This window comes from Canis lupus, chromosome 13, assembly GCF_003254725.2.
Source record: "Canis lupus dingo isolate Sandy chromosome 13, ASM325472v2, whole genome shotgun sequence".
Taxonomy (NCBI): domain Eukaryota; kingdom Metazoa; phylum Chordata; class Mammalia; order Carnivora; family Canidae; genus Canis; species Canis lupus.
The window spans coordinates 44,891,421-44,907,693 of record NC_064255.1 but is presented as its reverse complement, the minus strand read 5'-3'; the positions used below and the strand labels follow the sequence as shown (position 1 = coordinate 44,907,693).

The 16,273-nt window shown below is 36.1% G+C and overlaps 1 protein-coding gene across 4 annotated transcripts in view; it reads left to right on the top strand.

The window, feature by feature from the left end:
• Positions 1-16,273, top strand: part of FRYL (FRY like transcription coactivator) — a 257,372-nt gene that overhangs the window by 61,310 nt on the left and 179,789 nt on the right. For 3 of the 4 annotated variants that reach the window (XM_035704622.2, XM_035704639.2, XM_035704578.2), the window contains exon 3: positions 4,840-4,971. The gene's annotated coding sequence lies outside the window, so the exon portion shown is untranslated. Of the gene's footprint in view, positions 1-4,839; positions 4,972-13,125; positions 14,152-16,273 lie in introns of those variants that run through there. The other variant, XM_049092941.1, reaches the window with a different exon arrangement.

Sequence of the window (16,273 nt, the reverse complement as noted above, 5' to 3'; positions counted from 1 at the left end):
TTTCAGATTCTCAAAGGAATGACTCCAAAAAACTCAACCTCCTAATAGAGGATAAGCCTCATGAGGTCAGGATTTTTGTCTGTTTTATTCACTTCTCTGTCTCTGTTTCCTGACATGTAGGTCTGCTTAATCAGTATTTGTTGAGTATATGATTTCTGTACATTTATGTATGGCATGGGTACAGTAATAGATTTGCAGAAATTAGAGATTGGAATACATTCCAGATTTAGTGAGGTTGATGTCTCACTGGTCGCGTCTACATTTATTTAAAAATTTTCTCTTGGTGTTTAAATTTAGATGAGTAGATACAACAGTTGTACAATAATTTTGTGATTGAGTTACTTTTTTTTTTTCCTATGCCAACATGGAAATGTAATAGGAAAATTATTCTAAACCATACATATTCATTCATTGGTATTTTAGAAAATGTTGTGCTCTGGTACTATTTTCGTTTGACTCAATGAATGAAACCTTTGTAACAAAACTTCCCCTTAAATTTTTGAATGGAAAATTTTGCCAGTTGTTTTCATTAGATCAAGTAGTATGATAACAGTTGCTATTCTGGCTAAAAATGTAAAATCAACAACATTTTGACAGATTTACCTGCAGAGAACGTTGCTTTATCAGCAAGAAATTTAGATTTTTTTTTTTTTTTTTTTTGCATTGAAGCCCTATTTTAGCTCAGTGCCATTATACAGCATTTTTTAGCAGGTGATATAGCATAATCTGTGATTATAATAGTCTGTTTAATAAGTTTGTGTGCTCTTTAAAGTTGAAATTTGGGAGAAGGTTAAAAAAAATGACAGGAGAGTAAAATGCAAGCCCGCTTTAAAAATTGTAAAAATGATAGCATTTCTAAAATAAGAGGAAAAGTGAATTTCTAAAAATTGAACTGTGATGGAAGCTGTAGATTTTGTGAATCATCAGTTTTCTTTGTTAATTAAGGGGATGATTATAAGTTTTTTATATTAATGATTTTTACCAGTCAGAAATAAAAGATATCTGAATAATTGTTTGCTGCCTGCACTTGATATATGTGAATAGATTTTTCATACTTTATAAAATTTTTGGCAAATTAAAAAAATTACTAGATTTTTATATTTTCCATAATTATTTTGCTACTGTGAATAGGAACTGTGATTATTCTAAATTTATTTGAAAACGATCACATCCTTATTCTAAAAGGCTGTCAGAACATTTGAATCATTTTGGTCTTTTGCATCATTTTAAGAGGCTTTATGAGATTCCCAGAATAATTTTAATAGAAGGGCAGGAATTTGCCCTCATAGATTACATATCTTGCAATCTGGTTTCTTTCTTTGGTTGAAATGTGATGAATTTCTAGCAACTACATATTTTAGTATTCATATACAGTTGACCCTTGAACATCACAGGTTTGAAGTGTGCGGGTCAACTGAATGATGGATTTTTGTGAATAAATGTACAGTACTGTAAATGTATTCTTTCTTATGATTTAACATTTTTCTCCTTCTTATAAGAATTCAGTCTATAATACATATAACATACAAAGTATGTGTTAATCAACTGTTATCGGTAAGGCTTCCAGTCAACAGTAAGCTCTTAGTAGTTTAATTTTGGGGAACCCGATTATAAGCAGATTTTTGAGTGTGTGGAGGTCAGCACCCTTAACCTCCATGTTGTTCAGGGGTCAACTATGTAAGTATAAAAACATCTGGAAGTCAAATTTAGTTTTGAGTTGGAATCTTTGAAGTAACTTAGCCTAATCTTTTTACCCAGTGGAATAACCATTTCTTTGACCTTTTCTAATAGCCTTTTCCTTAAAATCACAGTAAGCAGGGACTTCATTTCTTTATGAAGCAGAATAATTTGCATCAGTTATATAATTAAGTTATTCTTTATGTTGAGTTCAAATCTGCTTTGTGCTAGACACCAAAACTGCCTTGTTCTCCTTTTCAAATTATGAAGTATACAGACAAATATTAAGAAAATTATAATGAACATCACGGAGATTCATTTGCTCTTAATTTTTGCTCTGTTTGCTTGAGATTATTTTCTGAATCATTGTATATCAGAGACACATACTTCAAGTGTCTTACCACAACTAAGATACATTAAATTTGTATATTTCTGTTCTTTACAATTCTAGTAATTCTGTTCAGAGAGGAAGTGAGGTTAACATGCTATCTGAACAACCATTCAACTTTCTCTTTTACTTTTGGACTGAAGTGAAACAAGGCTGTCCTTGGAGGACCTCATTTGACCTGAGATCCTCCCAAGCACCAGAGCTGGGTCACTGTTCTCTTTATTTATTGCACATGGAAGCTTGTAGACCATTTTTCTTGCTGCAGGTTTAAAGCCTTGCTCCTTCAAATTTTGTGCCATTTGGCTATTTACAGTTTCTTCAGTGTTGTCAAATACTGACTGACCTCTGCAAGTAACACTTGTTTATATGACTTTTTTCTTTTAAAATAAACTATGTTTGATTTGAAACTATATTGATTACGTGTACACTATGACTACAGTTACCTAACCTGTTTGACCATAACCATGTCAAAAGTAGTATTAACAAAGTAGTAATAGAAATTACTTTTGCAGATAAAATGTTCTCCAAATTAATCAAGTGAAAGGACAATTAAAATGAGTCCCATGTTAAGTAATATATATGGACACAAGATGGAAAAAACAATCAACATGCAGAAAGAAACCTCAAACCAAACCAAAAACAATAAAACCTACCCCTGCTAAAAATGATTTTAGCCCAAAATTAAGGCCAGAGAGGTATAAACCAACTATTTCCCAGGGTAACAAAAGACCTATGTTTATTTTATCAAAAGTGAAAGTTGGAAACAGGAAAGTTATGTATCTATTAAGGAGAGGTATTGAAAATTCTAGACAAACATTGGGAAGTCTTAAAATGGTGCAGTGCTCTGACAATGTGGTTACAAGTAGAGAAAACACATTTTTACAAAAAGTATGCATTAGCTCTTGCTATGTCTGAACAAGAACCTTATTCAAAAGTGAAGCAAAACGAAAGACCTGGGCATGCTGGTACAAATCAGCCTTCTTTGAAGTTGTAGTATTCCTGAAACTGCTTTGTACTCTAGTAATAATTGGTTTTATGATTTGTCTTAGAAGATGAAGTGAAAGTTTAAATTTCATTAAGTATAGAATCTTGCTGCGGGGCGGGGGGGGAATCCCTGGGTGGCGCAGCGGTTTGGTTCCTGCCTTTGGCCCAGGGCGGGATCCTGGGGACCCGGGATCGAATCCCATGTCGGGCTCCTGGTGCATGGAGCCTGCTTCTCCCTCTGCCTGTGACTCTGCCTCTCTCTCTCTCACTGTGTGCCTATCATAAAAAAAAAAGAATCTTGCGGGACTGTACTATTCACTATAGACAGAAAAGATATGCAGTTTGTCATATAAGCTTTATTTACTTTGAGGGAGAAATGATTCCATGAACCTAAGAGGATAAAAAAGTGTCAAGAATTATGGCAGAATTGTAGATATCCTTTTGTTTACAGATTCAGAAATTTTTGGCAGGGCAGTCAAAAATTCCAGTAAATCTGAGTGATATTGATTATGAATAAGTGCATATGAATTAGTATTTTATTTGTCTTAACCAGTTCTTTGACTTTAAAGATTTGGTTTTAATCATGATTTAATCAGTTATGCCTGTCAACAAATGGAATATCATATTTTTCTAAGTTGGCTAAGGGAACTTTGAATTAAGGTTAAGTACAGAATTAATATTTCAGAGTAGTTAGTCCTTTCTCTTGGGTTGGGGATTAAATTCACTAAACAAACAAAAAAAATAGTAAGAAACCAGTTATAATTTCAAATGAAGTTATTTTGTATTTTCAATGCCAGATTTAAGATGTGGCCTATTTAACTATTGAAAAATGCCAAGATTTCTAATGGTAATAAAAACATGGAATGTGCACAATTATATGAGTTATTATATATAGTAAAAGGATAACTCTCTGTGGTCATTAGTTTCATTCTTAGTAACCATCCAGTCATTCTAGATGTGGTACAGTAATTCATAATCCATGACTCCATCAGTTAATAGAACTGGACTTTGAAAAGTATGTATCTCATAACTTTTCTGTGGATGAGATAAATATTAGGCCTTGTGGATATATGAGCTATTCAGCAAATCTGTTTATTTTCATGAATAAAATAAAAATATATTAAATGTGCTATTGCACAATGAAGGTATTGACATGTTAGTTCAGTCATTGGCTCATAAAAGCATTATTTATCACTGCAAAGGGAAGGAAGGAAGGGGGGAAATCATAGATTAAAAGAGATTTAAGAGACCCAGTGACAATTGCCTGTATGGGTTTTTTATTTAGATCTGGATTAGAACAAACTTAAAAAAAAAGCAAACAAACCACTTTTGATAAAGTTGGGGAAATTTGAGCACTGATTGGTATTTGGTATTGTAAGTTATTAGTTAATTGTAGATATTAGAATGTTATTGGCTTATGTTTAAAAAGTCCATCTACGTCTTAAAGAGATACATACAGAATTATCTCCAGATGCAATGGTATAATGTTAGGAATTTGCTCCAGGATACCAGAGTGGTAGGATAAGGGTTAAGGAGTGGGTGGAGATATTAATGAAACATGATTTGCTAAGAGTTAATAATGGTGGGCATAATTATACTATTCTCCATAATTTTGCATTAGTTTGAATTTTTTCGTAATAAAGATTAAAAAATAATGCAACATAATTGAAAGATAACTGGCAGCACTAGGTGACACTGCTATATAATATATTCAGAAGTGCAGATAGAGATGAGCAATACAAACGTACTTAAAAACATATGTGTAAACCTTGTATTTTGCTTTCCTTTAGAGCTGAAGCCATTTATCTGAATCTCGGATGATTAACACTTAAATGCTTAACTCTCAAAACTGCTCCAGAGTCCCACAGTCAAGATCAGATGATTCAAGTTACCACCGAGAAATTACCGTCTTGAGTTCTCCGGTAAGATAATAATAAATATTCTGAAGGCTAAATAGTGACTATGAAGTCTATGTTTGAGTGACTAGCTTCTATGATAATTTCTTAATCCTGATGACTGCACCAGGAATTGGAAATTGTGGTAATCAACCAGGGATCTAGTACAACAAAGGCTTTATAGCATTTCCTCCTCGTAGATTCAGCTAGTGATGGGTAGTCTGGTCACTGGAATGCCATACTTTCCTCTTGCTCCATGTCTCAGGGTGGGGCCTTCTGAAGCTGATGCTGAGAAATAGTTTGGCTTCCAGGATGTTTGTTAGGGATCAACACCTGTTAAGAGAGGACGTTAGGAAGCAGATTAGGCAAAGGAAATGGATCTGCAATTCAGGCTTAACAAAGCCTTGGCCAAGCCTACAGGAAGAACTGTAGTTTTGAGAATTTCTTTCCCTTCATAGATAAATAGTAAGTTCCTTGGGAATAGAGACATATTTTCGATGCCCTTGCACGTTGCACGGGCCATGATAGACACTGGTCAGCAAACGTGTGTGGAATAAAAGAAATCTGAGAAAAATATTGTGGCTGCTTCTATATCACCTACCCCTTGCCTTGCCTATCCTCATTTGAAAGTGCCATTGAGAACAGGGGGGTTAATAGAGACACAGGTGGTTGTCTTGTATATCTTGAACAAGCGTGATGATAATCAGCCTGTTATAAACCACTGTTTCTTGGTTCCATGAGCTAAGGGGGACCTGCAGCGGGACCCAAAGAGAACCACAAACAGAAGTTGTAAAGAATATGTGATCCTACCTGTAAGAGGAGAGGGAAGAGACCCTGGGAGACACAGCGATAACTGTTCAGCTCTGAAGCCATACGGATTATGGTTCTAACCAGTTGTTTTTTCGTGGCGGGGAGTGGGGGGGAGGATAGGCTGTTCTGATAAGAGTTTTTATCCTTTTATGCTCAATGGTTGAGGGAGCATCTCCTTCTTAGAAGCATTTTTTTAAAAGTCAACCTTGTTTTCTAGTAAGTATGGTCCTGCTTTAGGTAGGGGAAGAAATTTAAGTCTTTGATTTGATTTCCTTGTTTTTCCTTAATTTTTATTGTAGGATTCCCTGAGATAGGATATGCATCAATAAATCCTTTAGGCTTTCCCCTAACCTTAATAATATATTATTGCTTTGCATGTCGAGGACCTTCAATTACTGTATTTTAAATGAATGAAATAAATAATTGACTTCATAATTAATGTGGTAGAATAAGGATTAAACACACAGCAATTTTTTTTTTTTTTAGATTTTATTTATTTATTCATGTGTGAGAGAGAGAGAGAGGCAGAGACACAGGCAGAGGGAGAAGCAGGCTCCATGCAGGGAGCCTGACGTGGGACTCCATCCCCGGACTCCAGGATCACGCCCTGGGCCAAAGGCAGGCACTTAACCCCTGAGCCACCCAGGGGTCCCCACACAGCAATTCAGAACTAGGAATTTGCCTGTTTTTATATTACAACTTTTTTAAAGGTTTTTTTTTGTTGTTTTTTAAAAATAATTTCTTTTTTTTTTTTAATTTTTTTAAATTTATTTATGATAGTCACAGAGAGAGAGAGAGAGGCAGAGACACAGGCAGAGGGAGAAGCAGGCTCCATGCACCGGGAACCCGACGTGGGATTCGATCCCGGGTCTCCGGGATCGCGCCCTGGGCCAAAGGCAGGCGCCAAACCGCTGCGCCACCCAGGGATCCCTTAAAAATAATTTCTACACACAACATGGGGCTCAAATTTAGCAACCCCAGAGCAAGAGTTACATGCTCTACCAACTGAGCCAGCTGCATACCCCTTTTCATTACAACTTTTCCTGCTATCTATTTACTCTTTTATGCTTCATCTTTTAAAATATCTAAATTATTTCCTTCATGTTGAATATTAGAAGAATTAGATTGTGGTTGTGTTTCTGCTGAGTCAACCAGATTTATTATTAAAATGTATATCCTTCAAAGTCAAAAATTTGATTACTTAGGGAGTTTATGCCTTACCTGATCATTGTTTTTAATTTCCTTCTTGCTCACTTTGTACCCCCACCAGAGGGCAGGCAAAGGAAAGGAAAAAAAAAAAAGATACTAATTTCAGTTCTCAAAGTTTTATGTAAGCACCTTTCACTGGTGTATTTTGTCATGCTTCTGGACTACTTTAAGGCAGTAGAATCAGCTGCTTTTGCTATGTTAAAATATTCAGTAGAATGCTCAGTTCTTTGAAATTGAATTATGTAAGGTTGATTTACTGGGTTTATAGAACTAAATATTTATACTTTAAATTCTTGAATTTTATATTCTTAGATCCATATATTTTTAAATTATCCATCCTTTTTTTTGGCAGTTCATGACAAAGTTTTCATTGTTATTATTGATAATTATGATTGATTATAATGAGTTTTTTTGTGTTCAAAAGTACATTGGAAAGTTCACAATACGGTATAAAGTTTTAAATTACTGCTTTTAATGTCCTATAAAACTTGATGTTTCTGAGGTCTCAGTGAACTTTCAGAATGATAAGAATTATCTTTTGAATACAAGTTACTGTTTTGCACTTCAGCTGTAAGTTTCTTTGAAAGTAAGACACACCCCAAATGGAAGTAAATTGGTCTTAACATTATTACGGCTTATATTTTCAAAGTCTAAATGTTAAACCAAATGGGTGCTAAACATTTTATTGTCTCATTATTGCTGTTAACACCCATCGTACATGTACACGTACGTGTATGAATGTATGAAGTGCAGTTTCATGGTCTATAGCTATTTGGTTTGTTATCAGTAAGAACAGTGTATGTCTTAAAAATCAGCTTCAAAACACCTGGCAGTTGACCTCCTGGCTCTTAGCACCACCTAAGTTCACATGACATTTCTTTTTGCTCTTTGACACAAATAGTATACCTTACCTTCCCATCAGGAAGTTGGTACTAGCACCTTCCCATGTGCTCGTGGGGCCAGTAATGGAGAAGAACCTTAAGATGGATTTTTTAAGGAGAGTTGTTCCTCCCATTCTTTCGGGAGATGTGGTTTTGGATACTATAGATAGCTTTCGGGAAAGCTCCCCAAGATTACTTAAGATGAGACGTCTTAGTTTGCTTTCATCAGAGAAGATTGTAGATGAGAAAGATGGAATCCATTCCTGTCATAGTAATTATGACAGACACCAACATCAACAACTAGGTAAAGTAAAAATGTATTATTTTAAATTCTTTAAAATATTTTAGGAAAATAAAAATTTTACAAGTATGAAGTCTAGTGAGCATAGATCTTTAAGTCTAAATATCAAAAATGTTTACTATAGTAAATGTATATTTGGTCTAAATTTTAAGTATCCAAATTATTTTGAGTTTATTTTTTTATTTTTTTAAAGATTTATTTATTTATTTATTTATTTATTTATTTATTTATTTATTCAGAGAGAGCGAAAGAGAGGCAGAGACACAGGCAGAGAGAGAAGCAGGCTGTACGCAGGAAGCCTGACGTGGGACTCGATCCTGGGTCTCCAGGATCACACCCCGGGCTGCAGGCGGCGCTAAGCCGCTGCGCCACCGGGGCTGCCCTATTTTGAGTTTAGATGGGGAAATGTTGATGTTCTAAATCAAGATCATTAAGCCACTAATAAAATAAAAACTTTGGTGATCTTTGGGAAAATATTTTGATGAACAATATTATATTTACTGAAAAAATGCTGTTGGTACAACCTATGGGATATGTAAATGAAAATTAAGATATGAGTTTTATCTATCACTATAGAAGCCACTTAAATTTTGTTTAAAAAAACTATATCCCATTCTTTTGTTCTAAAGATAGTAAATATTTGGAATGAAATATCAAAGAGTCACATCTCTTGATATAATTATTATTTTGTGTCATAGTTTCTTTGTTTCCTATAGTCCTACAAAGTTGAATTTAATGCCTTTTAAAATTTGAGAGTATAGTATTTATTATGTATTAGAAAAATCAGTTTTGCACATAGTAACCAGCAAATATTAAAAGACAGGAAAATCATGTAGGAAGAAGTTTTAAGTTTTTACATTTTTGACTAAACCACTTTAAAAATGTTATAATAAAAAAATGTTATAATGTTCTGTGTGATTATGAGCTTTTTAATCCTAGGGAATAAATAAGTGCTCATATAAATTAAAGTAATATTAGTAGAAAGTAGAGTTTCTTATAAGCTCTCTGCAAGTTTGATACATATTTTTATAGCTGTTTTCTATGCATCTTTGAATATGTACATATACATTTTTATTTATAGAATTTAAAGATGAGATTTACTGCCCAGCTGTTCTGATACTTGCTTTTTCACTTATTCCACCATAAACATATTTCTATCTCATTTAAAATGTTCTCCATTGTGTGGATATAATAATTTATTCAATCAGTGTCTTATTGATGAACATTTAGAGTGATTTTAAGTTTTAGTTATTAAAAATAGTTATATAATAAATATCCTTTTGTATATCACTTTATACTTCTGTATAATTACTTCTCAGTATAAATTTCTATGTACATTTTAAATTTTGATAGACAATGCCAGGTTACCTTTAAATATTTCTCAGTTTAAGCTCCCCAGAGCAGGGCGTGTCCCTATTTTTTTGTATTCTCCCTAACAGTATCTCTTGTCATATTGTTTGTTGTTTGTTTGTTTGTTTATTTATTTATTTATTTATTTTTAAAGATTTTATTTACTTATTCATGATAGAGAGAGAGAGAGGCAGAGACACAGGCAGAGGGAGAAGCAGGCTGCATGCAGGGAGCCTCATGTGGGACTTGATCCCAGGACTCCAGCATCACGCCTTGGGCCGAAGGCAGGTGCTAAACCGCTGAGCCACTTAGGGATCCCCTCTCTTGTTATTTAAAAAAAATGAGTTCATATTTATGAGAAGCCATATATTTTGTCAAATATGTAAAAGAAAGGGGAAGGATCTTTAAGAAGGATATGTTGGCATTTACAGTGTACTGGTAAGCAGTAAGTTTTCGTGCTCTTACTTTGGTGGATAAAGTAGAGCTGAGGCCACTGATGGGTTAGGTGTGTCATAATTTAAATTTGTAAGTCGTTCAGCCTTTAGTTTTGTGCTCAGCAGTGTATGCATATGTAAGGCATATTAATGTTTGGTTCTTTTTTTTTTTTTTTTTTTTTATTTATGATAGGCACACAGTGAGAGAGAGAGAGGCAGAGACACAGGCAGAGGGAGAAGCAGGCTCCATGCACCGGGAGCCCGACATGGGATTCGATCCCGGGTCTCCAGGATCGCGCCCTGGGCCAAAGGCAGGCGCCAAACCGCTGCGCCACCCAGGGATCCCTAATGTTTGGTTCTTGAATTTACTGTGTCTGGCTCTGTGCTGAGCATGGAGCCTGCTTAAGAGTCTCTTTCCCTATGCCCCTCCCCCAACTCCTGCCTCTGCACACTCTCTCCCTCTCTTTCTCTCAAAAAAAAGTGTAATAATTAGATTCGTAATTTATATTAATTTGTAATAAACACTCAATTTGATGATTAAAAATTTTCTATAGTATCTGTCTTTTTACCAATGACGATCAAAGCAAAGCAGATTCATGGAGTACTGAAAAATCTGTTGCCTAAAATTTCAGAGGCTCCAAGTTCTTTGCAGGATAACTTTTGCTCAATTTTTCTCTTTGAGAATAAAATTCAGCTTCATGGAGTGACTTAAAATTAATTGACAGGCTTTCTTTGGCAATTTCTGTAGAGAGACATGGTCTTTAAATGTTTGGTTCTTAAATTTACTGATCAAATTCCTTTTCTTGAATCTCAAGATTTGATACTAAATTTATATTGTACAAGAGAATAAGACACACATGATTCGCAGCAGTGTGCAAATAGGTTGCTTGGAACTCAGCTTGAATGAATTTTACTTCCTGTTTACTGGTGGTTCTGAGATAGAGATAATACAGTAGTTTACCCAGAAATCTTGCAAATATGACTGGATACGGTTCTTTTAAGGGGTATTACAGTTTTGTTCATGTAATGAAAGGAGATATCAAGACTATGAAGAGATCTCATATCACTAATGCAAAGAAGGAACTATTTCTTTTTTTAAATCTCATAGCTTTGTACTTGGATTAGTTGCCAACTTATTGTTAATTAAAAATGGAAGATTTTCTTTCTTTTTTTTTAGGATTTTATTTATTTATTCATGAGAGACAGAGAGAGAGAGAGAGAGAGGCAGAGACACAGGCAGAGGGAGAAGCAGGCTCCATGCAGGGAGCCTGACGTGGGACTCGATCCTGGGTCTCCAGGATCACGCCCTGGGCTGAAGGCGGCACTAAGCTGCTGAGCCACCTGGGCTGCCCTGGAAGATTTTATTTCTAAAGGGTAGTAGACAAGTTTGTACTATGGATAGATAACTATACTTTCATGAGAGAATCAATTGAAAATAAGCTAGTCTGAAATATAGAGAAATTTACTTGCTACTTTAAACTCTGAAGTGTTTATAGATACTTAGGGTTTCCTTAACCAAAAAAATGCATAGAATTTTGTGGGAGGTGCAGAGTTGTTGATATCTTGAAAATTTTTCTTTGCTTTTGATAGATTTTTTTTTTCATTTTTCCTTTACATATTAAGTTACCCGAATATTTTAAGAATTTTGTAGAAATCTTCAAGCAACTCACTGGATTTACCAAAAATGCCGTTTCTCTGTTAAAATGTCTTAACAAATGCCTGTGGTACACTGCACTGTACAAAGGCCTTTCTTACCATTTTGCACCCAACAGGTTGAGTTGTGTGGGCTTACGAAGAGTTGGCTGTGTTTTAAGCCAAACCTGTTTTATGCCAATTATGCTTGTAATGGTGATCATGTAACTTAATTAGGTATTACATAATTCAGTGAAGTATGAGACTGAAAAGAAGGGGTTGTTTTGGTGTAAATAAGGTTGACTGCTTTGGTCAGACTTCATAAAAGCGAATTCCTTAAAAAAATTTTTTTTGCTTTTGAATTACATGTAGGTCAGAGAAGTTTATAAGATTGGAAGGGTTTTTCCCTCAGATACCTTCAACTTTGCTTTCTGCTTTGAAGAAATTGAAATTGGAAATCAGACCATGTACGTGGGTTGGACTGCAAGCAAGGTGCACAATGCTGTGATCAGCAAATTTACCTTTAAGAACTTGGCACTATATCAAAATGCTAGGGAATATAGCATGGATTTCATATTTTAAGTTACAATAAAACCTTTAGTGGACCTATTGATCTTTGTTTCCCCCGATTCCGACTTTAATGGAGCTTTTTGATTACGGTTGTAATTTATAGTAAAGGAACTCTGCTGTATATAGTTGTGTAATGTTGCAGTTTTGTTAAAGAAGAAAATCATATATTTTCTGTCCCAGCTTCCTTAATAAAAAAATTAAAAAAAGAAAAGGAATCAAGATGTTCCATGGTATATAATCTGATTTATAACATGCTTAGCTATCCATGTATTTTGGGAGTAGAGTCCTAATCATGTGATCAAAGGCTGATTTCACTGCTAAATATTATAGTAGAATTGGCATAAATGATACCTATCTTCAGGCATAAAAGTTGGTGGGGAGTAAATGCCCTTCACTGACTCAGAATATATTATGGTGTCGTCCAGCCACTGAGGAACCGTGACTATTAGGCATAGTCATGAGTCAGATCCTAAGAATCAGGCAGCATGTTTCCACAGGCTTCTGTTGTGACAGCTGCAAAGTCCTTGCATCTCCAAGATTGGGTTATTTTTATTCTGATGGAATTGACCTTAATTTTGTTGTGTTCATTCTGTTTGGAGTCAAGAATAAGTGAATGCAAATATACTATAAGATTGATTTTATAATTCACCAAGAACAGAAGTTCAAGAAATTGAATAGAATGTTAAAGGTAGAAGAAACTTCTGAGTACCTTCTGTATTCTAGGCTCTGTTTTCTTGTTTTGTTTTACCAGTAACTTAATAGTCTCTTTATCTCCCTAATTTAGTGCATACCTGTCCCCTTTTTTCCTCAAATAGAATATAAGTTGAGCATAGACTTTGTGTACTGATGCATTCCAGGACTTGGAACATGATAGTTGCTCAACAAATTACTGGTTGAATGAGCAAAAGTTCTCTAAGTCTTTCTGAAAATCTTGTGAGATAGGTTGTTATATCAAGTTTTAAAACTTTAGAGAGGCTTAAATGAATTATTTGCGGTCTTGTAGCTACCAAGTGGTATCCATTGCTTTAAAGTCAGGCATTTGTTCCTTGTACTTCATCGTGCTGCAGTGTTTGAGGTTTACGAAATCTTTATAAAATATTTGTTTAAAGAGTAGTGCATCCACCAAGTTTAATTGTGCCATCAAAGTAACATATCCTTTTTTGGTGATTTCATTTTAATTAAGAGCTATGTTTCAATAGGAGAAAACTTTAATGCCAATATAAAGCATTAGTCTTTTTTTTTTTTAAGATTTATTTATTTATTCATGAGAGAGAGAGAGAGAGAGAGAGAGAGAGAGAGAGACAGGCAGAGGGAGAAGCAGGTTCCCTGCGGGGATCCTGAGGTGAAACTGGATCCCAGCACCCTGGGATCATGCCCTGAACCAAAGGCAGATGCTCAACCATTGAGCCACCCAGGTGTCCCATAAAGCATTACTCTGAGATTTGGTGTTTCACTTTAACAGTTGATGATGATTTTTATAACACTCTGGTTACACCAGCTGAAGAAGTGGATAGCTGTTTCATGGGACTTTTACAAAAACAATTAAGAGACACACATTGGGATACCATTCCATTTCATTACAAAGTGTTAATGACTCTGTGGGATAATAAACATTTAAATAGTATACCGGTATACCTCTCTTGAGGTATTATTCAGCAGGGCTCACTAGCAGGGGCAAATCAGAATGTAGCACTTAGTATAAAATTCCAAATGCCTCTTGGTTGAGTTTTTATTTTTTATTTTATTTTTTTTAATTTTTATGTTTTTAAAAGATTTATTTATTTATTCATTCAGAGAGAGAGAGAGAGGCAGAGACACAGGCAAAGGGAGAAGCAGGCTCTATGCAGGGAGCCCGACGTGGGACTCAATTCCGAGACTCCAGGGCCATGCCCTGGGCCGAAGGCATGCACCAAACCGCTGAGCCATCCAGGGATCCCCTTGGTTGAGTTTTTAAAGGCTACTCTTTATTTGACCAGTAAAGAAAAAGGGGAGCTGCTACTAACTGCATTACCTAATTAAGGTAATCTTAATTGAGTGATCTTTCCAGTTTTGTTTTTGCAGAACCATTGCTCTCAGTGGTCAGATTTCCTATGTCCAGAATAGCTCATTTGTGTTTGCTCCCCCCCACCCCATCCCATATTGGGTAGAGGAACATCATGGCAGGCTAGTTTCCTTTTAGGAGGGAATGAGATAGGTGAAGAGCAATTGAAGTCTTCCTCAGAGACTGGACTATTAATAGGAAGTTTAGAGGAAGTCCTGGGAGATAACGGAGATGAGGTTTTCTTCTAGCACTTCTCTAGCTTGTAGCGAGAACAGACATACGGGGATGGGAGAATTGTCTGGAATTATGAAGTGTGATAAAAAGGATGGTGGGCAAGGCAGTGTGTGGGAAGAACCTGAGCTCCAGGTGATAATCCATCTGCTCTGGAATTTCTAGCCTGACCCAAATGATACTTTGTGTAAATATGTGAAGAGGTTCAAGAGTTTTTCATTCTTGTACAAGTGGGATTTGGAAGCACTGGGCTTCATAGTGTCATGGAATCAAGCAGCGTCCCTGACTTAAGAGAGCTCTTGGAGTACTTTTCAGGCTGTAATCGTTGGAGGGCATAGAAGAAGCCTCACTGGATGTTATGTTCACACCTTCTCTGCATCTAGATGGAGGAGAGCTAGCAGGAAGACCTCTAGGTGCTATAGGAAGGAGGCAGTGGAGGATGGACGACCCAGAGAGGAGTGGAGTGGGCTTTGACTCGGACTGAGCCAAGGTCTCCCGGTGACTGGCTGTGTGTCCTTGCACCAGTTACCTCGTCTCTCCAGGCCACTGAACCTCACCGATCAGGGTGAAAGGATAGCTCCTTTTGTGGAATTGTTTTTGAGATTATAAAACATGACAGCAGGATTGACACATAGTTTAATACTTGGTGGCTTTTATTATTTGCCCAGCGTTTTGGAGTTTTGAACTTGGAGGTAGATGAGTCACATAGAACTAGAATTTATCCTTGGATCCATTGCATTGTTGAAAATACTCTAGGAATTTGGATCTAGGTCTTTTATTGTGCATAACTCCAAAAACTTTAGCTTGTGATTTATAGCCACATGACAGTTCCCAGGAGCTTGAGCTGCAGTGCTTTTTCTTGTGCTTCCTTCTTTGTCCACAGCGTGTGCTCCTCCAGATAACGACTGCCAAAAAGGTTGTGTGGTTCAGATACAAAGGTTTTTAGCAGTTAACGCAGCACCACGGCCTCCTGGTTGCTCTTGGTTGTTTATAGAGTCAGCCTAACACTTCACGAGGAAGATCATTTTAGACCATCTCCTCAAGTTTCGTGGATGTATATTCTTTAAAATTGGCAGTTAGGTGTGGCTTGAGTTAGGGTCAGGGCTTCACTCCCATGGCCTTTAGAAAGGACCTGCAAGGGGATCCCTGGGTGGCGCAGTGGTTTGGCGCCTGCCTTTGGCCCAGGGCGCGATCCTGGAGACCCGGGATCAAATCCCATGTCGGGCTCCCGGTGCATGGAGCCTGCTTCTCCCTCTGCCTGTGTCTCTGCCTCTCTCTCTCTCTCTCTCTCTCTCTGTGACTATCATAAATAAATAAAAATTAAAAAAAAAAATTAAAAAAAAAAAAAAAAAGAAAGGACCTGCAAGAAACTTAATTGAAATAAAGATGCTTCTGTCTCCCTTTCTGAAGGGCCTGGAATAGCTTCCCCTCTCTCCCTGTTTTCTGTTCTGCTTCTAGATCACAGAACTGATCCTCATCCAGTGTGCACTGGTACAGTGATACTAGTTGTTAAAATACTACAGTTCCTCCTATCCATTGAAGGTATTGTATCTAGGATAAAAAAGCTGAAACAAAGTAGATAAAGAAAATATATAACTAAATAGTAGGCAAAATAACCCAAAATAATAGAGGCATAAAAAGGTGAATAAGATGATAGATAGTATCTATATCAGAAACCATTAAGAAAACAGTGAAGATGATGTTAGAAAAAAGTAAAAGAGGTGCAGATGACTAAAGCTGAATGTAAGTTTAAAATGTAACTAAAGGAATATACTGGAAAAAGTTAAACAAAAAAATAAAAGGAGTGTGCCATAAAAGGAGTTCTGGAAGCAGCATAAGGGCCAAGGGTTGACTCCACCCACATACAAGC